The following is a 25,886-nucleotide window of genomic DNA, read 5'->3' on the forward strand; positions in this document are numbered from 1 at the left end:
CAGCGGGAGTGAGTGGGAGTGAAAATGGAGACAGATGAGTGTGTGTACTGGACTAGCGATGTTGTGTGTTGGCAGGCCGGTTCGCGGAGCTGATTTTTTCTCTATAACTGGCTATCTCTTTTGTCTTTTTCTCTTCCGCGTTTTTTTTCTTCTCGGTAGTTCATATTGTTTTGTTGTTATATTTTTTTTCAGATTATTATTTCCTATTAAGATTTTTTTCTTAATGGTCGTTATATTTGTTGTTTTTGTGATTTCTGTGTTTGTTCTTCTCATTTTCTCTCTATTTCTTCTTTTTTTCAGTACTTTCTCTCGGTAGTGAAGAATTTATTTTCATTGTTTTTTCCTGGATGACTTGTTTTTCTTTATTCTTTGGTATCTATTTTTTTATGGTTGCTGGGAGTTTTGTCTTCTATATTTTTTCCACAGTGATTTCTCTTCTCCATGCTCTATTTTTGATTTATATTATTTTTACTCCTATGATTTCAGAGTCGATTTTAATGTTTTCGCAGTACATATTTTTGAAGTTAAGAAGATGAGAAATTTTGTGGCCACCTAGTCTTTTGTCCCTTTATGATTAGGTAACTCTCATCTTTCGTCCCGTGCCAGCAAACAGAGTCCCTCCCAGTGACCATCGCCGCCCCGCGCCAGGCTTCCCGCCGCGTCCTGCTGCTCGCCGCCTCTCATGTGTCCTGCTCGCCGCGCGGGAAACATTCTCGCCTCGGTAAATTACTTGGAAGATAATCTGCTTGGCGCTAATTTCCTCTATGCCGCATTCGTAACGTTGGCGGAGAAAATATGAAAGCAACGTTTTTTTTGCACTACATAAAATGTTTCGTGTACAGCAGATAATATTTTAATAGGTAACTGTTGAAAATATGAAAGTTGAAAGGGCATATGTTTCTCTTTATGATATCCCTGTGTATAGAGAGAGCAAGGTGGTGGTGGTGGTGGTGGTGAATGGGGAGGTAATGGTAGACTGTTATTTGATGGCTGGTGTTCGTGGTGATTGTATTTGTTTGTTTGTCGATATTTTTCTCTTTTTTTATATTTCTTCATTGCACCATGATTAGGAAAAGGAAGAACGGACACTTTACACTTGAATGGGAACTGTTATGTAAGTGTTTTTATGAAAACACTTTATTGACGCAGTATTAATTTTGCATCTTTTCGTTATCTTTATGCCTCGGCCTGTCGCATTTGCCATAAAGAAACTTGCATCACCAGGTAATAGATACAAACAATAAACTCCTCCAGACACACACTCCAAAATACGAACATACATAAAAAGGAAATACCAGTTGGACCTTTTTAGTAGTTTCTCGCATTACATAAAACACAGTGCCATTTTCTCCTTTTAAACTCTCAAAAATGACATAAAACCGCTACATAATTAGGCTACTTGAAATAAGACTGCATGCATCACAGAAATAGAGGAGTTGGCCTTTCGAGTAAAAACAGTGTCCGTATCCTTTGTTGCAACTCCTTAGCATATCATAAATTCATCCTTCATACACGGCCTACAAGAAATATAGAAAAATCATACACCACAAGACGAAAGGGTTAAACCTACGATTACAATTAGTGTCTTTCTTTCGTTTCACTCCCTCAGAATATCATAAATTTATCCTCCATTCACCGCCTACGAGAAGTTACAGAAAAAAAACACATACAAAAGAAGGGGAATCAGGAGTTGACGTTACGTAACACGAGCAGGAAGGGAGAGGAGGAGACGAGGCCGTAAATTATAGTGCGTGAAACAAGGTGTGTGTGTGTGTGCGTGTTTGTGTGTGCGCAGGTGAGCCGGGGCGTGACAGGCGGTGCAGGTGTGACTAATGAGGTCAGGTGTGTGGGTGAGAGGGCAACGAGGTGAGGAAACACAGGTGACGTGATGACAAGGGAAGGAGGGAAAAAGAGTGAATGTGTTGTGTTGTGTTTGTGTGTGTGGGAAGTGAGAGAGAGAGAGAGAGAGATTTACATAGATTTACATATAAAATCAGACCACACAGACCCCATGGTCCAGATAAGGTGGCCTGTCCTTAAATCTAAGTGATTTTACATTAATCAGATGGCTCCAAAACGTTGCTTTTCTACTCTAACTAATATTAAATTCAAGGAAGTAACGGTCGAGCTTGTTTTTAAAGGAGTCAATCGTGTTACACTGGACCACTGATGGTGGGAGCTTATTCCACGCTCGCACTACAACGTTGGTGAAGAAAAATTTGGTGCAGTCTGAATTTACTTGTCTACATTTGAGTTTTGTGCCATTGTTCCTCGTTCGCAAAGTGTCATCGATCATAAACAATTTTGATCTGTCTACATTCGTGAAACCATTAAGTATTTTAAAACATTCGATCAGTTTTCCTCGGAGGCGACGTTTCTCAAGAGAGAACATGTTAAGGGTGGAAAGCCTTTCTTCGTAGGATTTGTTGCGCAAGGAAGGGATCATTTTTGTTGCTCGACGCTGAACACCTTCTAGTTTAGCAATGACCTTTGCATGGTGGGGAGACCAAAACTGTACCGCATATTCCAAGTGGGGTCTGATTAAACTATTGTAGAGCGGAAGTATTACATCTTTATTTTTGAATAAAAAGTTTCTTTTAATGAAGCCCAACATTCTGTTCGCTTTATTTGCTGCATCGATGCATTGATGTGAGAATTTGAGGTTTGATGCGATTTTAATCCCCAGATCCTTAACGCATTGAACACTTGTGAGTTTAACGCCGCGTATTTCGTAATCGAACTTCTTATTTTTTGTTCCAACTTGAAGGACCTGGCACTTGTCTACGTTAAAGGGCATCTCCCATTTATCCGACCAAGCTGAAATTTTGTGCAAATCCTCTTGGAGGCTTTGCCTGTCTTCGTCAGTGAGAACCGAATTACCAATCTTTGTGTCGTCTGCAAATTTACTAATGCGATTATTGAGTCCAACATCCACGTCGTTGATGTAAATAATGAAGAGCACTGGGCCAAGAACCGAGCCCTGAGGGACGCCACTAGTGACCGGCGCCCACTCTGAGTTAAATCCGTCAATCACTACTCTTTGTTGTCTGTTGCTCAACCAATTCGCGATCCATTGGTTTACTTGACCGTCAATGCCTATTTGATTTAATTTATAAAGTAATTTATGATGTGGGACTTTATCAAACGCTTTCTGGAAATCAAGATAGACTACGTCCACTGATTTGGTTACGTCATAAATTGAGAAGAGATCGTTATAAAAGGTCAGTAGGTTTGACAGGCAGGATCTTTTGTTACGGAAGCCATGTTGTGAATCCCCAATTAATGAGTGGCTTTCGAGGTAACTCACAATTTTTTCTCTAATTATGCTCTCGAGTAGCTTACCTACAATTGAAGTTAGACTAATGGGTCGGTAGTTACCTAGTATTTTTTTGTCTCCTTATAAATCGGTGTCACGTTAGCCTTTTTCCAATCTGAAGGGACGATGCCTTGTCGCAAGGACATATTGATTACGGTTGTGAGGGAGGAGAGTATTTCGCACTTTGTTTCTTTCAGCAGAGTTGGATATACTTTGTCAGGTCCAGGACTTTTATTTGTTTTAAGTGATTTGAGGGCTTTGAGGACTTCATCTGGTTTTATTTCAGAGTTAGACAATGCATGCTCGGGATTTACATTAGTACTGGTGTTGGTGGTGGTGGTGGGAGGACTGTTATTATTAAACACCGAGGAAAAGTAATTGTTTAAGAGGTTTGCAATGTGTTGGCTGTCAGTCACTAATGCACCGTCGCTGTTTGTTAAAGGTCCAATACCACTTTTGATCGCCTTTCTGTTGTTTATGTAACTGAAGAAAGATTTCGGATTATTTTTACAGTTGGCTGCAATATTTTCTTCATATCTACGCTTTGCCTGACCTACTAGTCTTTTTACTCGTCGCCTGGCATCATTATAAAGTCTAATGTTTTCGGGCGTGCTTTGTTCTTTCTTTAACCTGTAAAACAATTTTCTCTCATTGACTGATTGTTTAATTTCGCTATTAAACCACGGTGGGCTTTTATTAGTGTTAATTCGCTTCTCGCACAAGGGGACGAATGTGTTCTGCTGAGTGAGTAAGTGATTTTTAAGGCTTAGCCAGGCTTCATCTACGTTGCCGTCATCTGATAGTTGTATTTTTGTTAGTTTTTGTCGGATTTCTACGAAGTTAGCTCTTTTGAAATTGGGCACCTTTACTTTATTTTCAGTCACTGATGATTGAGCTTTAATGTCGACGCGCACTAATTTATGATCGCAAGAACCGAGGTGTTCTCCTACCGTGGCATTACTGACTAGGTTATCTTGGGTCGTTATAACAAGGTCGAGTATATTATTTTGTCGAGTTGGCTCAGAAACCATTTGGCTTAGATAATTTTCTTCTAGAGATTCGATCATTCTATGTGACTCGCCTTCTGTACCTGACAGTGTCGCCCAGTCGATATGGGGGAGGTTAAAGTCTCCTAATATCAGTGAGTCGTTGTTATTAAGTGACTGCCTTAAGACGCTGTACATTTCAAGGTCGTCATCGAGTGATTGCCCAGGGGGGTCTGTAGGTAACAGATATATTTAAATTGACTTTTGCAATGTTTACTCGCACGCACAAATGTTCAACGTTACTGTTTCCCGGTGTTTTGTCAGTGGGTTGCAAATAGCTTTTGACATAAAGGGCGACGCCACTGCCTCTACGGTTTACACGATCTTTGTTGAAGAGTCTGTAGCCATCTATGTTGTATTCGGAACTTAAATCAATATATGTGGTGTCGATAAATGTTTCGGTTATAGCAATTATGTCAAAATTTTATGTTAAAGCAAAACATCTCAGTTCATCAAATTTATTTCTTAGGCTACACGCATTGAAACTAAGGATTTTTAAGTTATCTAGAGGCTTGGTAATAGAGGTGGTGGTACTTGCGGGATCACGGTTACGGGTTTGTTGCGATGCACGGCGTCTATTTACACGGGCGGGGTGGAGGGACGTGGCCGTGACTCGTTTTTTGCTCGGATGACATGCACTGCTTCGTTGAGGAGCCTTCCGAGTCTGGCTGCCCCGATGGGAGAAAGGTGCAATCTGTCCCTGTGGAAGAGCTCATTTTGTCCATAGAAATTGTCCCATGCGTTTAAGAACTCCACGTCAAGCTCCCTACAAAGAGTCTGTAAGCGGTTGTTTAGGCTGAAGGCCTTACTGAAAAAGTCGCTCTCCGCCCAAGTCCGTGGTAGAACTCCTGAAATCAAAATGTTAGGGGATTTAGACTTATACTGCTGGATGAGCCTACGGTACTTCTCCAGGAGTTCCTCAGACCGGGTCGTGGTGACGTCGTTCGTACCTGTGTGAATAACAAACAGTGAATCATTAGTAGCCTGGGGGGAGATCTCCTCAAGAGCAGCAGTTATGTCGTCGATCCCAGCACCAGGATAGCAATAGTTCCGTCTTCGACGAGGAACTCTGCCGCAGAACTCAACGACCTGCTGGCGAATCTTGGAGTCACCCACCTGGAAGGTGCTCTCCTGCTCGTCCTCCTCCTCCAGAATGGCAAACCTGTTGAAGCAATGAACAGGATAAATCGCTTGTCTGGCTGGTTTGGCTCCTCCATTCACGACGGTGAAGCCATCATGGTCGGTGCCACTAGCATCCTCCCGTTGCGTGGTGTTGTCCGCTGGTGTCGACGGTACCGCTGAGGGCAAGGGGGCGGTTGGAGAAGGGTTTGGCACCACAGCAACGTTAGCCTGGATGAATTCCTGCAAGGAGGCAACAGTGCGAGAAAGCTCTATTATTTTTATTTTGACCTGCTTCCATCTTCTCTTCTTGCTCCTGCAGTCTTGTCTCGAGATGCTGCCTGGTGAGAGAAAGCTCTATTATTTTATTCTGGCCTTCTTCCATCTTCTCTTCCTGCTCCTGCAGTCTTGTCTCGAACGCCCTGTAAAAAAGTGAGCTGAGAAGCTACCGTTACAAGTACTGCACTTCTTAAGTGCCATCTTAGCTGAAATGAAAGAGATAAAAACACAGAGTGAAGGGGATTAGGAAAGGGGGTGAGGTGTGTGAGAGGTAGTTTAGTAATGGAGGAAAAGTGAGAGAGAGGAGGAGTAGGAAGGGATGTGAGGTGAGTAAAGAGGGGAAAGATGTGTGTGAGATCAAGGAGGGTTAGGAAATAGGTGAGGTGGGAGAGAGGAGGAGTAGGAAGGGATGTGAGATGAGTAAAGAGGGGGAAAGGGAGGCGGTGAGTGAGGTGTGTGAGATCAAGGAGGGTTAGGAAATAGGTGAGGTGGGAGAGAGAAGGAGTAGGATGAGATGTGAGATGAGTAAAGAGGGGGAAAGAGAGGCGGTGAGTGAGGTGTGTGAGATCAAGGAGGGTTAGGAAATAGGTGAAGTGGGAGAGAGGAGGAGTAGGAAGGGATGTGAGGTGAGTAAAGAGGGGGAAAGGGAGGCGGTGAGTGAGGTGTGTGAGATCAAGGAAGATTAGGAAATAGGTGAGATGAGTGAGAGGGAGTTTGGGAAAGGAGGTAAGTGGGAGAGAGGAGTAGGAAGGGATGTGAGGTGAGTGAGGTGTGTGAGAACAAGAAAGGTTAAGAAAGAGGCGAGGTAAGGTGGGTGAAGGGATGGGTAAATAGGATGTGAGGTAAGGTGAGTGAGGGGGGGAGGGCTTATAAATATGTGGAGGTGAGGAAGGAGTAGGAAGGGCTAATCCTCTAGGGGATGAGGAGGAGCAAAAGGGATGTGAGGTGAGCGAGTGAGGTGAGGGAAAGGGGTGTAGGAAGTGTTAATCCTCTAGGGGATTTAAAGAGGGTGTAGTGAGGAGGAGCAGATTGAATCCTCAGGGAATTCAAAGGGTGGGTTGTCGACACACCCAAATCACGCGTGAGACACTCGGGAACACAAAGTCACACTCGGGACACACGAAACACTCAGAAACCCAAGCAAAAGCACGACTAAACACCCTCAAGTCACTCGCAAAAACACCGGAAATACAACAGCACACTCAAAACACTCTGAAACCCACGCAGAGCACTATAAACAGCCAAATCACACGCAAAAGCACTGGAAACACAACACACTCGAAACGCAGAACACTCGAAAAACAGCCAAATCACACGCAAAAACACCGGAAACAAAACAGCACACTCAAAACACTCTGTAACCCACGCAGTACACTTAGAAGCAGCCAAATCACACGCAAAAACACCGGAAACACAACATACTTGAATCACTCTGAAACCCACGCAGAACACCCGGAAACAGCCAGATCACACGCAAAAACACCGGAAACACAAATCACAGAGGCAACCACAGGCAGAAACCACAAGCGAACACACACCAAACACGTGTCGGGAAATCACAGGCAACACACAAGGTCCACAAGCGAGAACACACAAACGCACGTGAAAGCAAACGCAATCCCAAGAGCACGACGAAAACACAGGGCAAGCGATGTTGTGGAGCGCAGCGGTCGGGTGTGAATGAGAGAGAGAGAGAGAGAGAGAGAGAGAGAGAGAGAGAGAGAGAGAGAGAGAGAGAGAGAGAGAGAGAGAGAGAGAGAGAGAGAGAGAGAGAGAGAGAGAGAGAGAGAGAGAGAGAGAGAGAGAGTGTAACAGTCACTCACAAAGACGAGGAATGAGGAGGTAAACGGAGATAAACTGAAGGACAGAGAAAGAAAGAAAAATAGAAAAAAGAAAACGTGAAAAATAAGAGAATGAGAAAGTAAAGAAGAAAGTAACAGCTGGGCACGATAACTTAGCGAACACAATTATTACGAAACGTTCCTGGCACCAGGTGACGCGCCACACAGGTGCCTCATGTCCTCCATGCCTTCGTTCCTTCCTGAGCCATTCCTGCGCGGCTCGGTAAAAATTAGGGGGCTTTGTGGTGCAGTGGTTAGCACACTCGGCTCACAACCGAGAGAGCCTGCATGGATTCGATTCCCGGGTGGAGTGGAAAAATTTGGGCGGCTTTTCCGATACCCTCCGCCCCTGTCCACCCAGCAGTGAATGGGTACCAGGTGTTAATCGGGGGTTGTGTCCCGTCTCCTGGGATCTGTTCTTTTCTCTTATAATTCCTTCCCCTTCTGTCTCTCTCCGGCACATGATCACAGATGTTGCGCCGACTAAACGAAATTTTCCAAAACTTTTCGGAAAAAAGTATCGCCTCTTTGTCAACCGGATCGCGGCACACGGCGGCGGTGATGATGAATTTTTGATTCTTCGGAATCAGATACGACTCTCAGTACCTTGCCTTGTTCTTGATATTTGCTCATTGCTATTGTTGCTTTTGTTGTTATTGTTGTTGTTATTATTATTATTTTTATCATCAACATCAGCAGCAGCAGCATATTTACATTTTCGACAAACTAGATAACTCATTTCGCAGCTGTTGATACACGGTATAATATTGGGTGACTCGTCTTTGTAGTCCGTATTTGTATGGAAAAAATGCGAGAGCGATGTACTCTGATGAACAATCGTTATAACAAAAAAATAGTGATAATGTTCGTTTGTTTCTCGTTTGTTCGTAATGATGCGTCTGCCGGGAACCATGTGGTGCTGAGAGAGAGAGAGAGAGAGAGAGAGAGAGAGAGAGAGAGAGAGAGAGAGAGAGAGAGAGAGAGAGAGAGAGAGAGAGAGAGAGAGAGAGAGAGAGAGAGAGAGAGAGAGAGAGAGAGAGAGAGAGAGAGAGAGAGAGAGAGAGAGGCGGAGGTTCGAGCCCCGCTCAGGCCAGATTCTTTCCGTTGGCTAGGAGTGGTTGCTGTCCCCCCTTGAGCAAGGGGGGTGGGGTGTGCTGTGTGTGAGGTCCTGGCAGTACCCAGAGTTCGACAATAATGAGCATGCACTTACTCGTGTCGGGAGGGTACCTGCTGGCGAAAGCGAGTCCAACTCGTGATCAGGCCATGGTGAATTACACACACACACACACACACACACACACACGTTCCCAGCTTCCTAATTTGTCTTCTTAACATCTTCCTCCTCCTCTTCCCGCTTTCCTTCCTTCCTCTTCCCTCGTATTTATCTTTCTGTCCCTCCTCCGTTTCATCATTTGTCATTCTCTCTCTCTCTCTCTCTCTCTCTCTCTCTCGTATTCACAAGTGTTAAGATATCGTGTATGTATTGTTTTACTTTAAATTTCATTTTTTTCTTCTATTTATCTCCATTTATTTTTCATTGTTGTACATTTTTACTTTCTCGCCTTCGGTATTTTTTATTTTCACATTTTTGCGTTTTTTCTCCATAGTTCACCGTGTTTCATAGTGTTTATATATTGTGTATGCTTTTTATTTTTTTTAGATTTCCGTTTTCCCCTCAATCCATTTTCATTTATTTCTCTTTGTTGTACAGTTTCTCTTTTTTTCTCGTTTTCGGCATTTTTATTTCGCATATTTTTACCAGTAGCTTTCATCATATGTTTCCCGCTGTGTTCTTTTGTTCTCATATTTTTTATGTGTCTATTTTTACGTCTCTGACCTTTTTTTAATTCCATCCTCACTTTTATTTATTTTCATGAGCCTGACACTACTATTTTTTTTTACTTTTTGTTGTTATTTTGGACTCACTTTTATACATACCTCAACTTCCTCAAATTCGTTACTTTTCCAGTATGTATTGTTTCGTTTTTTTCTATATCCTCTTTTCGATGTATTCGTCTTTCTATTTTTTCTCAACTTCTTCGTTCCTTTTCCTTTATTTTTTCTCTACTACTTTCTTCCTTTATTTTGGGGAGATGTTTCTTTCTCATTTTAGCATATTTTATATCCTAGCATTTACTGTTTGCTTTTTTTCTATTTTCTCTTCATTTTTTTTATCTTTTCTAAAAAAAATTCCTTTATTTCTTTCCTTTTTTGTTGACTTCTTTCATCATCACTTTAGCCGATTTCCGGTACTGGTAATGATTTGTTTTTCTATTTTTCTCTTCAATATGTTTTCTTCATCATGTTAGGCTATTTCAGGTTAACGCTTCCAGAGAAAAGAATGTGGGAATTGTCGTACACCAGAGAATAATATTGAATTTGACGAGGAAAGGTTATTTTGAGACCAGGGACAGAGAGAGAGAGAGAGAGAGAGAGAGAATCACTTAAAGTTTGCCCTGATTATTATTTTTTCAAGATTCGTTGAATTTTTTTTAGAAAGAGTTCATTTTCTCAGCTCATTTCGAATAAGGCTTCATTTGAAAGAATGGGGATCACGGGAGGCTTCATTAGCGAGGTCGAGTTGAGTGCGAAGACTTGATAGAGTTAGCGTCTTCAACTCCTTCAAGTTTGTCTGAAGTTACGCCGAGGAAAAAGTGGAACCGAAGGGAGTAGACGGGACAGGATCGGGAGGCGAGACAGTGAGTCGAGGAGTGAAACAATGAGGCAGGAATGGAAACTGGAAACAATGAAACTGTGAACTAGGAAGAGAAATGACCTTGGAATTGAAACAAAAAACAAAAAAGTGAAAATGAACCAGGAGGAGAAAACGAATCTGTAGTTAAAAATAGCATCGTAAATTAACTAGGAAACAAAGTCAAATGGTGAGGTTATAGGAAAATAGTTAGCCAGGAGATTAAATAGAAACAAAATGTGAAAGGGAACCAGAAAAGGATACAATTAACCAGAAATTGAAAAAGGAAACAATGACAGTGAACCAGAAGGAAAACAACGAACCAGGAATTAAAACAAAACAAAACAGGAAACAATAAGTGTAAACCAGAAACAAAACAGCGAACCAGGAATTAAAACAAAAAAAAAACAGGAAACAATGAGTGTGAACCAGAAACAAATCAGCGAACCAGGAATTAAAAAAAAAGGAAACAATGAGTGTTGTAAACCAGGAAGAAAACACTGAACCAGAAAAAAAAACGGAAATAAAAAGACGGAGGAAATTATGCAAAAAATAAAACAGCTTGAAATATTCATCGCGGAGAGACAAACCAAAAAGACGAGTTGACCAAAAAGAATAGGAAATGAATTATCCAAGAATCATAATAAACCAACAAGAAACGTTAGCAGATTAGTGTAAATCACGTCAACAGAAGGTAAATATTTTGGTTCGAGGAAGAGTGAATTTTTATTTGAAAGAAGGAATGAAGACGAAGCAAAATCAGAATAAGAAATAAGACGGATAACTGTACGAGGAAGTGAAGGAGAAAGAGAAAATAAAACCAGGAAGGTAAAGAAGATAAAAAGAGTGACGAAATGTATGTATGTATGGGGAGAAAAGAACAAAAGTGGAAAAGAGGAAAAGGAAAAGGGAATGAGAACGAAAAAGAAGATAAAGAAGAACGAGACAAATATCTGCATGAGGAAATAAATAAAAGAGAAAGACAAAGCAGAATATAACTCATAAGACGCATTGAAACAAACCCAGAATATAAATAACATAATTCGTCGATGCAGATAATTATACTTTACTGATTCGCGAAGAATTCTAGAAGAGTAAGCCAACAAGGACACACACACAGCGTCGCCCTCATTCCGAGTAATTTAGATTTAAACTTTTATAAACCCAAGGGAGGGAGAGAGAAGAGAGAAGAGAGGAAGCCGGAGGTACACAGCGCCACAAAGACCTGGGAACACAAAGAGAAGGCTGCTCTGATGCTGCAAGGAAATAGACTTCAGTTACAGAAAATACGAATATTTTGCTTAGTGGGTAAACACGAACGCATTTCATGACTACATTTTTCAACTACAACTGGCTTTAAATGTCAGTATAAACAGAGTGAAGAAAAATGTCATTTTGCAACGAAAACAACTTTATTTACACAAAATGCAAATCTTTCCCTTAGTGGAACAAGAGCATTTCACGACTACAATCGTTAATGCCAGTGACGTAAGCAATTAAAAAATACACACAGAAAACGCGGGTATGGTACGACAGAGGAAGCAACTCGCTTGCACGCACCAAAAAAAAAAAAAAAGACATGATCTAAAAAAAATATCCTCCTCCATAACATTTAAATACCTGAGATATGAAGTGAACAAAAGTTATTATCAATTTTGGTACATTGGTGTGAGGCGATTCCCTCTATCAGAGAAAGTCAGTTTTAAATGATATGCTTTTATATATCAGTGTTTGATAATAAATACAACTATGCGTTAAGCCAGATGATATTGCTTCTCTTGTTGGCATTGTTAAGCTCAAAGCAAAAGTCAACATCTACCTGGTGACTCATTAGGCATTTTTTTCTTCTTACTTTACTCATTTTCATTTATTTTCCACATCTGTGTCTACTTGTCGAGGGAACTCTGTTTGGGTCTATCAGTTTTACTTATTTTTTTTATTTTCAATTGATACTCTTTCATAGATCTCAGTAATAAGAATAATGATAATAATAATAATAATAATAATAATAATAATAATAATAATAATAATAATAATAATACTGATAATAATAATAATAATAATAATAATAATAATAATAATAATAATAATAATAATAATAATAATAATAATAATAATAATAATTGTAATAATAACTATGATAATAACAATAGCCTAACAATAGTGATAATAATAATAATAATAATAATAATAATAATAATAATAATAATAATAATAATAATAATAATAATAATGATAATAATATTAGTAATAATAATAATGATAATAATAATGGGTTGGTTTTGCTCAGTAGAAAATACGGAAATCCGGGTGCTCAAGTAATTTCTCTTCAGGTAAATTTTAAAGGAACAAGGATAAGAGGAGGGCTTGTGGAGAATATAAACTTTGCACCCTTATGAAGTTATACCTTTCAGAAAATTTAGACGCTAATTTGATGTGTTAACAACTTTTTATCTCCCCAACTTTTCCGCCTGGCCTCTCTCTTGTGATGCACCGCCGTGGGTTTATGCCTCGCAGTGAATACGTAATCACTGTCTTCTTTTTTTTTTAATTGGTGGAAGTTTTTTTTTCAGGAGCAGCATTGACATTATCTCCCTTTCTCCTTTTTTTCCTCTCCACGCTCTGTCTCTGCTAATATATCGAGATATATAGTGATGTTTGTGTGTCTAAATAAGGAATAGAATACAAAGGAAATACACTTGTGAAATAAATATAATGTTACATAAAGGGCGGCATCAGCTGGGTAGGCGGTGGCCGAAGTGATAGCGTACTGGACCCACATTCGCCGCGTGATGGACGACGCGGGTTCGAATCCTCACGCTACCACTCGGATTTTTTTTCGAGGCGCTTAAGGCTTAAAAAATACTGTCCTGAGTGTGACCAGACCACCCAACACGGAAGAGGAAGCCGCCGTCCAAGAAGAACAAGAACGAGTCAGGGGGGCCAGCAGAGCCAAGAAAGATGGCGCCATAAATAAACACTCGCCGCCTGAACCGCTGGGCATCGACCATCAGGCCCCCAAAGAAAGAAAGACGCCGACCCCCAGGCCACATCCCAGATGGAAGACCCGCAGGCAACAACAAAAAAAAAAAAAAAAAAAAAAAAAAAATACTCAAGTGCCTTACAAAAAAAACCCGGACAAAATAGATAAAAAAATAGATAACACTCAAAACCTTACATACACTTAAATGAATACATAGAACAATATATTACAAACTATAAAATACGGATGAAACACACACACACACACACACACACACACACACACACACACACACACACAAAGATCAGTAATATGAGCTCTGTGCTCTTCCGTAGGGAAACGGCTGGCTGTCTCGAGAGAGACCCGCAGCAGACCAAGAGGTGAATTACACACACACACACACACACACACACACACACACACACACACACACACACACACACACACACACTCTCATGCATGCCGTCTCCTCCAGTGCTTGAAAGAGAAAAAAAAGGTTCGTTCGTCTCTGCTCTCCAGTAATTTCAACTTCTTAATTCCTTTTTTGAGTTAATGACCCGACGGACCGGAGTGAGCTCCTCGGGTATGCGGGAGGCGGGGCTCCTGCCTCCTCTTTGTCTTCATTGAATTTTTTCACCTTTATTTTTTTCATCTTCATTTTCTTTGTGATTGCTTCTTTTTCTGTTTCTAATTTTTAGTCTTCTTTGCCTTTTCTTCATCTTCTTCAGCTTTGTCATCATAATTATTTGTTGTATCCTCATTTTTGTTACTGTTGTTCCACTTCTTTTTTTTCCCTCTTTTTTACTTCAGTTTTGTAATCATCGTCATTGTCATGTTATTTTCTATATTGCTGTTATTGGTGTTGGGGTTCTTCTTTCTCCTCTTCTGTCTGGTTTATGTTTTTCCTTTCCTTCGTTTTCACATATGTCTTCCCCTTCTTTCTCGTCATCATATTTTCCTCTTCGTCTTAATAGTCTTACTCTTCCCTCTCATCTTCATCCATTCCCTTTCGTGTTGTTAGTCATTCTCTTCTTTCCCTTTGCTTTGTTCCATCTTCATTGTCTCCATCTTTCACATTCCTCCATTCTTTATCGATCATTTTCCTCTTCCTTTTCCTCATTAATAATCATTACCACACATCCTTGATTATGCCTGCATATCCTCCTCTCATTCCTTCCTCTCAACCCCTCCTCTTCCTCTTCCTTATTCTCCATTAATCTCCACTTATTCATCATCTTTGACCTCCTGTTATCCTCGTCTTTCGCATATTAATCTTCTTCCTCCTCCTCCTTCTCCTCCTTCCCCAATCTGAAAATAGTGTGTGTGTGTGTGTGTGTGTGTGTGTGTGTGTGTGTGTAATTCACCACGGCCTGATCACGAGTTGGACTCGCTTTCGCCAGCAGGTAGCCTCACGACGCGAGCAAGTGCTCATTTTGGAGATCTCTGGGTACTGCCAGGACCTCACACAACACACACCCCATCCCCATTGCTCAAGGGGGGACAGTAACCACTCCTAGTCAACGGAAAGAATCCGGCCTGAGCGGGGCTCGAACTACCGCCTGTTTGGACGTGAAGCCTTACAGCGCGGCGCTTTAACCTATTGAGATACCGGAGCCGTGTGTGTGTGTGTGTGTGTGTGTGTGTGTGTGTGTGTGTGTGTGTGTGTGTGTTTAGCGTGGCCTCTTTATTCGTAATCTCGGCTTAGAGTTCGAATTTTCACCTGTTATTTGTTGCATTGTAATCTGTCGTGTTGCCTCGGTTTTATTGTTAACATTTTTGTTTGTTTCGTTTTTTAGCCACGCACTTCATGTTCTGTTTTCGAATTTTTACTTTTAACTTTTCTACCTCGATGATTTTTACAGTGCTTGGATTTTCTGATTGTCTGTTTTTTTGGGTAGTATTATATTGTATCTTATTCCAAAGCACATATTTCTTTATGCCAATTATCTCTTCTAACTCGTCATTATCACGTCCAAATTTTTCCTCGACGCTGTTTTGTTTTCGTTTTAGGTAAAATTTTCATATTGTGTATTTTAATCTTTCATTTATAATCATATTTTCCAACATTTACTTTTTCCGATTTTTTTTCCCGATACTTTCCAGTTTCCACGTCTGACTCTTCTTCCTAGATGCTATTTTGTATTCGATTCTGATTTAATTTCAGATTGTATATTGTTTTCTTTTGTCTTATTATCTTCCCGCTTTGTTCTCCAGCATTTTTTTTTTCAATTTTCTCCTCTAACTCTACTTCCCCGATTCCATTTTCTTTTATCTTATATATTCAGATTTTAATTATGTTTGTCTCATTATCTTGCACATCATTTTTTTCGTTTGTCTCTCATGGACTTTAAGGATGAGCTGCATCAGTGAGGAGAGAGAGATTTACATATATTTACATAGAAAATCAGACCACACAGACCCCATGGTCCAGACTAGGTGGTCTGTCCTTAAACCTAAGTGATTCTACATTAATCAGAAGGCTCCAAAACGATACATTTCAACTCTAGTTGATATTAAGTTGATGGAAGTGACGGTCGAGCTTGTTTTTGAAGGAGTTAATCGTGTTACACTGGACCATTGACGGTGGGAGCTTATTCCGTTCTCGCATTACAACGTTAGTGAAGGAAAATTTGGTGCAGTCTGAATTTACTTGTCTACATTTGAGTTTTACGCCGTTGTTCCTCGTACGCAAAGTGTCATCTATCATAAACAATGTTGATCTGTCTACATTCGTGAAACCATTAAGTATTTTAAAACATTCGATCAGTTGTCCTCGGAGGCGACGTTTCTCAGGAGAGAACATGTTAAGGGTGGAAAGCCTTTCTTCGTAAGATTTGTTGCGCAAGGAAGGGATCACTTTTGTTGCCCGACGCTGAACACCTTCTAATTTAGTAATGTCCTTTGCATGGTGGGGAGACCAAAACTGTACCGCATTTTCCAAGTGGGGTCTGACTAAACTATTGTATAGTGGAAGTATTACATCTTCATTCTTGAATAAATAGTAAATTTTAATGGAGCCCAACATTCTGTTCGCTTTATTTGCTGCATCGATGCATTGCTGTGAGAGTTTGAGGTTTGTCGTGATTTTGACCCCCAAGTCCTTAACGCATTGAACGCTTTTGAGTTTAACGCCGCGCATTTAGTAATCGAACTTCTTATTCCTTGTTCCAACTTGAAGGACCTGGCACTTGTCTACGTTAAAGAACGTCTCCCATCTATCAGACCAATCTGAAATTTTGTGTAAATCCTCTTGGAGGCTTTGCCTGTCTTCGTCAGTGTGAACTGAGCTACCAATCTTTGTGTCGTCTGCAAATTTACTAATGCGATTATTGAGTCCGACATCCACATCGTTGATATAAATAATGAAGAGCACTGGGCCAAGAACCGAGCCCTGAGGGACGCCACTAGTGACCGGCGCCCACTTTGAGTTAAATCCGTCAATCACCACTCTTTGTTGTCTGTTGCTCAACCAATTCGCGATCCATTGGTGTACTTGACCGTCAATACCTATTTGCTTTAATTTGTAAAGTAATTTATGATGTGGGACTTTATCAAACGCTCTCTGGAAATCAAGACAGACTATGTCCAGTGATTTGTTTACGTCATAAACCGTGAAGAGGTCGTTATAAAAGGTTAATTGGTTTGATAGGCAGGATCTTTTGTTACGGAAGCCGTGTTGTGAGTTCCCAATTAATGAGTGGCTTTCAAGGTAACTCACAATTTTGTCTCTAATTATGCTCTCAAGTAGCTTACCTATCCTATCGCCTTTGCGATCTTAAGGAATTCTTTCATTTTTTCTCTAATGTCTGCATGTGACCTGCACTGCGTGTCTCTCTCTCTCTCTCTCTCTCTCTCTCTCTCTCTCTCTCTCTCTCTCTCTCTCTCTCTCACACACACACTACTGCCAAAAAGTCGAAAAATAAGACACCAAGAAAAGAAAAGATGGGGATTTGACATTTTCTCGAAGCCTAAAAATTTCAGAAATCAATCTTCTTTTTTACCATTCTTGGTCGTTTGATCACTTCTTTTGATCTTCATCAGTTTCTCTGTTATCACTATTTCTTAACCGCCTTTTTTATCACTTCACTCTTCCTTACCCAGTCAATAAAAAGCTCCCTTTATTTTTTTTACTTAATCTTTTATTTCCCCTTCGCTTACCGTGATCATTGATTTCTACAGCTTTATTGTTTTTACTACTATACTACGGGCCTCCATATATTAGAGTTGCGTTGTGAGCGGTATATTTTCTCATATCCTTTCACAAAGCAATTCATTGGCCCCACCCCGCCAATGACTGTGGCCGACAACCATCTTTATTTAATATTACAAACTTTACTAAACATTTTATTTTTAAGCTAACAGAGCTTGTGGTTGATACGACTATCAACCACCGTCGCCTCAAAGTCCAGGTCAGCAATGCGGGTGGTTTTGGGTGCAGGTGACCTGGTTCCTCTCAGGCAGACCAAGGCTGACCTCAGGAGGGAGGAGGACAGCCTGCATCTCATCCAGGCGACCACACTGCTTCTTGGCTGTTGTTTCTTGTCCGCCAGTGTTTCGGCGAGTCTTGCGTAGAAGCTCTGCGCCCTTGGTCCCATCCCTCCTGCCGTCGTGAATACTACCGGGGTGAAGGAGCCCTGGTCCACATTCTGTATTCTTTCTTCATATGCTCTGTTCTTCTCTTGTTCGTTTCTTCTGTGGGCTGCATCAAGGGTCAGGTCTCTGTGGCAATGGGCCATGGGATCAAAGATCCTTATATCAAAGTATGCCCTTTGTCCACGAGTCCAAAACCCTCTGGCGCTAACATCCACTCGTGCTTCGTTCGAAACATTAGCGGTGCGTCTGGCGAGGTGTTCGCCTTGCAGAGGGAGCAGCATGGGTTCCACAGTCACGTCGTGGCAGACTTCTTTCAGCATCTGAGCTGTTACGTCTCTTACTTCATCATGTCTCATGCAGACGAAACCTCCTCTCTTGCATGTCATGGCATGATTTTGGTTGAAGGGTGAGCCACAGTTACACATGTTTGGGAGCCCATCCACTGGCCAGCCATACCTGAGGGCAAGGGCATCAGTAAATTCTTTTTTGTTTAAGTTGAAGCCTTTTGCCCTGATAGGTAGTGTGGTTAGCCAGTTTGAAGTGCCCACTTCCTGTGCAATATCTGTCCTCCTCCTTGTGTCTTCTGGGAGTTCTCTCATTAGGTCACTCAGAGTGTCTCTCTGTTTTCCTTCTCTGTTTATGGAGATTTCATTCCTTAGTGACCTAATATCTTGAGGGTTGTCTTCACCCCTTTCATTTTGATTGGTAATATATCCGGTCAAGGAGGCTGTGATTCGGATTGAGTTCCCGAATTCAGACTCTGCCAGATTTTGCGGGTTGGTGATGCCGAGCCCACCCATTCTTGGCGGCAACTCCAGCAATCTTCTCTCCTGGTCACTGGGACATCTCCCATTTGCTATCGCCGGTATGAAGGTGTTTCTGATAGCATCTTCCAGAGGTTTTAGTAACGGAGCAACATCAGGAACTGTCCTCATGAGGTAGTTCCATTTATGCTTGACACCGTACGTAAATGCTGCGTAGGCTGCCTGCGGTTCTGTTTTGGCGATCTCGCTCAGTCTCTGCAGTTCGGACTCCCAGCGCTTTACAGCCGTTTTCACATAATTTTATTCGGTTCTGTATTCAGCTGTTCCAATGGTTGCCCCGAGGTGTCTTTCTCCAGTCACTGACAGTTTCACGTTACTGCCCTGGAATGCTGTTTTGGCCCGATCGTATGCCTCTGGTTTTACAATCACCACAGACTTCGTGGCGTTGGGATGGTACCCTATTTTAGGGCCATGTTCATTGACGAGGTCCCACCATTTCCTGAGGTCTGCAGACTTTCCTACCCCGGTGAGTTCATCCGCATACTCCACCTGTTTGACGTTGGTGTTTTCATGGCGGATGATGTCCTGCAGCTTCATCATTCCCATGGCAAACATTGCCATGGCCACTGGGTCCCCTTGGGTGGTGCCCTCTGAGGATTGTATGGCCACCGGGTCTCCAAGTCGTTGGTTATTATGACTGCTGATGAACAGTCTGGCAGGTTCCTTGTATGTATTTTCAATATATTGGGCGAATATAGGGCACTTGATTTTGATGTTGTGCAGTGCTGTCTCCCTATTGATGTTGTTGAACGCATTTGCAGCGTCCACCATCAGCACCGCCTCGCATTCTGGGTCTTCGAGCATTCTCCTGACAGCGTGAATGGCCGCTTCACATCCAGCCTGCTGACCCGCACACACTTGGAGGTTTCCCACCGCCTTCCTCACGTCGTCCTTCACCACCTTCATGACAGCCTTGCCTATGATCCTCCTGAGCACCTCCCCTATCCCGATGGGGCGACAGCCTGGTTTTTTATCCAGCGGGATGAGCCGGCAGGCCATCAAAGGCTCGAGGTGTTGGCAATTCTCTGACGCCAATTTTCTTGCTAGGGCGGCTATTGCGTCGCGAAGATCCACAGCTGGATTACCAAAGATGTTCTTACTGAGGAGGTGTTTCCACCCCTTGGCATCCAAGCCTGATGGTCCAGCCGCTCCCTGCGTGTGAAGGGCGTGCTTCCAGATCACGTCACCGCTAATATGGTCGAAGACAACTCGATGCGGTGGGGTGTAGTCTCCAAGGAACTTCATTTCTGGGTGTGCAGGTCTAGCATCTGGATGCTTGTCCTTGAGGATCTGGCGTGTCTCTTCCGTCATGGGAAGGACTCCCGCTGCCTCATCTTCTATTGACAGTGATCTAGTTGCCATGGCCACTTTGCCTTACCTCCATCTATCAGAGTTGCGTTGTGAGCAGTATATTCTCTCATATCCTTTCACAAAGCAATTCATTGGCCCCACCCCGCCAATGACTGTGGCCGACAACCATCTTTATTTAATATTACAAACTTTACTAAACATTTTATTTTTAAGCTAACAGAGCTTGTGGTTGATATGACTATCAACCACCGTCGCCTCAAAGTCCAGGTCGGCAATGCGGGTGGTTTTGGGTGCAGGTGACCTGGTTCCTCTCAGGCAGACCAAGGCTGACCTCAGGAGGGAGAAGGACAGCCTGCATCTCACCCAGGCGACCACACTGCTTCTTGGGTATTGTTTCTTATCCGCCAGTGTTTCGGGGAGTCTTGCGTAGAAGCTCTGCGCCCTTGGTCCCATCCCTCCTGCCGTCGTGAATACTACCGGGGTGAAGGAGCCCTGGTCCACATTCTGTATTCTTTCATCATATGCTCTGTTCTTCTCTTGTTCGTTTCTTCTGTGGGCTGCGTCAAGGGTCAGGTCTCTGTGGCAATGGGCCATGGGATCCACGAGTCCAAAACCCTCTGGCGCTAACATCCACTCGTGCTTCGTTCGAAACATTAGCGGTGCGTCTGGCGAGGTGTTCGCCTTGCAGAGGGAGCAGCATGGGTTCCACAGTCACGTCGTGGCAGACTTCTTTCAGCATCTGAGCTGTTACGTCTCTTACTTCATCATGTCTCATGCAGACGAAACCTCCTCTCTTGCATGTCGTGGCATGATTTTGGTTGAAGGGTGAGCCACAGTTACACATGTTTGGGCATCCACTGGCCAGCCATACCTGAGGGCAAGGGCATCAGTAAATTCTTTTTTGTTTAAGTTGAAGCCTTTTGCCCTGATAGGTAGTGTGGTTAGCCAGTTTGAAGCGCCCACTTCCTGTGCAATATCTGTCCTCCTCCTTGTGTCTTCTGGGAGTTCTCTCATTAGGTCACTCAGAGTGTCTCTCTGTTTTCCTTCTCTGTTTATAGAGATTTCATTCCTGAGTGACCTAATATCTTGAGGGTTGTCTTCTCCCCTCTCATTTTGGTTGGTAATATATCCGGTCAAGGAGGCTGTGATTCGGATTGAGTTCCCGAATTCAGACTCAGCCAGATTTTGCGGGTTGGTGATGCCGAGCCCACCCATTCTTGGCGGCAACTCCAGCAATCTTCTCTCCTGGTCACTGGGACATCTCCCATTTGCTATCGCCGGTATGAAGGTGTTTCTGTTAGCATCTTCCAGAGTTTTTAGTAACGGTGCTACTACTACTACTACTACTACTACTTCTACTGCTACTATTACTACTACTACTACTACTACTACTACTACTACTACTACTACTACTACTACTATTACTACTACTATTACTACTACAACAACTACTGTTACTACTATCGCTAGTACTACTACTACCCCTACTAATACGTCCAATGATTATAATAATAACAATAATAATAATAATAATAATAATAATAATAATAATAATAATAATAATAATAATAATAATAATAATAATAATAATAATAACATTAATGATAATAATAATAATAATAATAATAATAATAATAATAATAATAATAATAATAATAATAATAATAATAATAATAATAATAATAATAATAATAATAATAATAATTATAATAATAATAATAATAATAATAATAATAATAATAATAATAATAATAATAATAATAATAATAGTAATAATAATAATAATAATAATATAATAAAAACATTAATCCCAACCATTCCCAGTACCTAGACTCCAGCACCTAGAGGAGACCTTGATTGCTTCCTGTAGGTCCTAGAGGAAGCAATCAAGGTTTTCTCTTAAGGACAAACTTTTTTTTCCCTTATTGCTGCCGTAAGATATCATTCATATAGTTAAATATTTTTTAACATTAATTCGCCATCATTGACACTATTATACTTTCCTGGCCAACACTAAACATTACTGCCGACTTTACTGCATATTGGACCTTTTTTTCAGTAAAGGGGGCCGCTCAAGGTCAATAAAGGTTGAGGAAACAGATGAAACTTAGCAGCATTTTTTTTCCTTTGCGTAATCTTGTTAGTAAAGAAATGCAGAAACAAACCTCACCGAAACGATCCTGGGAAGTGGTAATAATAATGAAAATAATAATAATAATAATAATAATAATAATAATAATAATAATAATAATAATAATAATAATGATAATGATAATAATAACTATAATAATGATGATGATAATAATGATAATAGTAATAATAATAATAATAATAATAATAATAATAATAATAATAATAATAATAATAATAATAATAATAATAATAATAATAATAATGGTAATAATAATAATGATAATGATAATAACTATAAAAATAATAATAGTAATAATAATAATGATAATGATATATATAAAAAATAATGATACTAATGATAATACTAATAATACTAATAATTCTAATAATAATAATAATAATAATAATAATAATAATAATAATAATAATAATAATAATAATAATAATAATAATAATAACAACAACCATGGTGACGATGATGATGATGATAATAAAATAATAAATATAATAATTATGATAATAATAATAATAATAATAATAATAATAATAATAATAATAATAATAATAATAATAATAATAATAATAATAATAATAATAATAATAATAATAATAATAATAATAATAATAATAATAATAATAATAATAATAATAATAATAATAATAATAATAATAATAATAATAATAATAATAATAATAATAATAATAATAATAATAATTATAATAATAATAATAATAATAATAATAATAATAATAATAATAATAATAATAATAATAATAATAATAATAATAATAATAATAATAATAATAATAATAATAATAATAATAATAATAATAATAATAATAATAATATCTACTCACTGTTGTCCCCTTTTGACGTTTTCTTACCTGGAATAATAAGAAAAGACATTGGATATTATTCTCTCTCTCTCTCTCTCTCTCTCTCTCTCTCTCTCTCTCTCTCTCTCTCTCTCTCTCTCTCTCTCTAAAATGTTTTTTTTTCTTCTATCTTCCTCGGGATTCCAAAGTCAATGTAACTACTTGTAAAAATATTTGTGTACCTATTTTTTCTTTCTCTTGTATGTGTGTGTGTGTGTGTGTGTGTGTGTGTGTGTGTGTGTGTGTGTGATGAGAGTGTTGGTGGTGATAACAATGATGATGAGAGAGAGAGAGAGAGAGAGAGAGAGAGAGAGAGAGAGAGAGAGAGAGAGAGAGAGAGAGTAATCGTATATAAACGCTGAGAGAGGACAGGGAGGGATAAAATGGAAGGAAGGAAGGAAGGAAGGAAGGAAGCTGAATGACTGAGGATCAAAACGAGATGAAGGCACAGAAGCGGAGATTTGTACGAGGGGGGAAAAAGAGGAAGAAGGTGTAGAAGAAGAAAAAGAAGAAGAATGAAGAACAAATGAAGAAGATAACAAGAGGAAAAAGAAAAAGAGGAAGTAAAAAGAAAAAAGAAAATAAGAAGAGGAAGAAGTAGAAGAAAAAAGAAGCAGGAGAAGAAGAGGAAGAAGAAGAAAAAGAAGAAGAAGAAGAATTGAAAAAGAAAGGGATGAAGAAGAAAAGAAAAAAGGAAATGAGTCGTTGAAGAATGAAGTAAAGATTTGTACAAGGGGAAAAAGAAAAAAGAAGAAAAAAGATGATGAAAAGGGATAAAATAAAAAGGGTTGATGAAACAGGAAGAAAATATATGTGAAGGGATAAAGAAAAAAGAGGCAAAGGGAGGAGGAGAAGGAAAAGGTTAAGGAGGAAGAAAAGTAAAGCGAGAAAAGAAATATATCAAAGAGGAGCAAAGTGATAAGAAAACCAACAATAGAAACAGCATGGGAAGGAAAATATTGAAGAATGAAGATGTGGAAGAAGAAAAATAAAAGAAAACACGATTATGGAAGACGATAATAAACGAAATACAGGAATAAATGGTAGATAAATGGAGAGAAAACAAAATTAACTTATCAAGAAAATAAAGGAAATAAATAACAATTAGAAACAAACTAGGCAAATTAAGGAACGCTCAATATAGAAGGAAAAAAAAGAATGGGAATTGAATGAAAACTGTAGATGACGTTACTAGAGAAAACAAGAGAGATGAAGAATGAGGAATAGAAAACGATAGATGGATAGTAATAGAGGTTAAGGAAAAAGGAAAAAACGAGTGAATGAAAAAATAAAGGAAAGTGAAATTGAGGCTCTAAACGAAGAGGAGTTTCCACAATGTCACAAACAATTTCCTTCCTCAACAATTTTTTCTTTCCTTTTTTCCACTTGTTGTTTTGTTTCTTTTTACGTTTCTGATTTGTTTGCAGTTAAAAAGCGCCTTGCGTGGGCTGAGCGGAGAGAGAGAGAGAGAGAGAGAGAGAGAGAGAGAGAGAGAGAGAGAGAGAGATTTATGCAATACTAATTCACTCGTAAACTGCGCAAGACATCTCAAGATGCTATGAGTTAGACTGCGCCAGACATCTTAAGATGACACATGTTCCACGGTGAATATATATATTTCCCGCGATGCCAAAGTATATTCCAATGAACCTCGTGTGGCAACATCATCCCTCTTTCGCACCATGTAGTCACCAATGGTGACTACATGGAGCCTCAGAGACGCGATACAACGCGTTCTCTATTCGTCTGGTCTGATGGATCAGATTTTGTGCCAGACATTCATAACTTTGACAAGAGTATTGCTGGTGTGACTAATGACTGGCCTCTTGATAATGATGCGCAAGAGGTTGATTATCGAAATTGACAAAGTGATGTTTCCTGTGATATATTTTGTTTGTTGTAACTGGAATGAATAATTAGTGGCAAGAGAATGTTCAGACGTGACTGTGCCATGTGTCATCTTCCCTCTGCCACCGTCCTATCTACCCCATCACTACCAGCGCTCCCAAGGTCGCCTCATATCCGCAACCTTTATCCCGCCATCATTGCCACATTAAGTGAGTTATTATTTTTTTTTCACTATTTGGTGCTCAACATGTCTCTCTTGGGTGTTATAATACTAAAAATTATTTTCCACCAGGTTATTGTTTTGACATTTATTGCGCAGCCAGGAGCTATTCCCAAATCTTAATTGCGCAGTTTATGGGTTCAAAGAGCTTTTAACGTAGTAGGTTGTTTCGTTTCTCAAGTAATTCCACGCAGTCTCTCTCTCTCTCTCTCTCTCTCTCTCTCTCTCTCTCATATCAGCACATACACGTTTCATTTACATATTCTTTTCCTCTTTAGTGTTCTTTAAAATGAGTTTGTTTTCTTCCACAAACAAAAACGCTCAGTAGGAAAAAAAATGCTTGCTTTCAGGATGATGGGATGAGACTGTTCGGTGAAAGTCTGTCAGTCGTATTGTTATTTACTTAATTTTTTTTGTTTCCTTTTGGTCTGATTATCATCCGCAAGACTCAAGAGGATTAAAATGGAATTGCATGAATGATAAATTAAAATAAGAATATAAAAAATGTGAAGAAAAGGTGGAAAAGAGGAGTAATTGAAGAGAAAGGTTAAGCTAATGGAAAAAAATCGACAACACTAACGAAACCACCACCACCACCAACAACAACAACAGGAACAACAGCAACATAAAACAACATGAAACAACAAAACTTAAGGAAATGGACAATTAATGAATGAAAGCCCATCGCAACAGAAACATTCGGAACAAGGAACAATAACTGCAAAAATAAGCAACAGCAACAACAGCAGCAAGACCAACAGAAAGAACAAGAAACAGAACATGAAGGAGAACAGGAGCGCTAAAA

Source organism: Eriocheir sinensis, chromosome 18, assembly GCF_024679095.1.
Source record: "Eriocheir sinensis breed Jianghai 21 chromosome 18, ASM2467909v1, whole genome shotgun sequence".
Taxonomy (NCBI): domain Eukaryota; kingdom Metazoa; phylum Arthropoda; class Malacostraca; order Decapoda; family Varunidae; genus Eriocheir; species Eriocheir sinensis.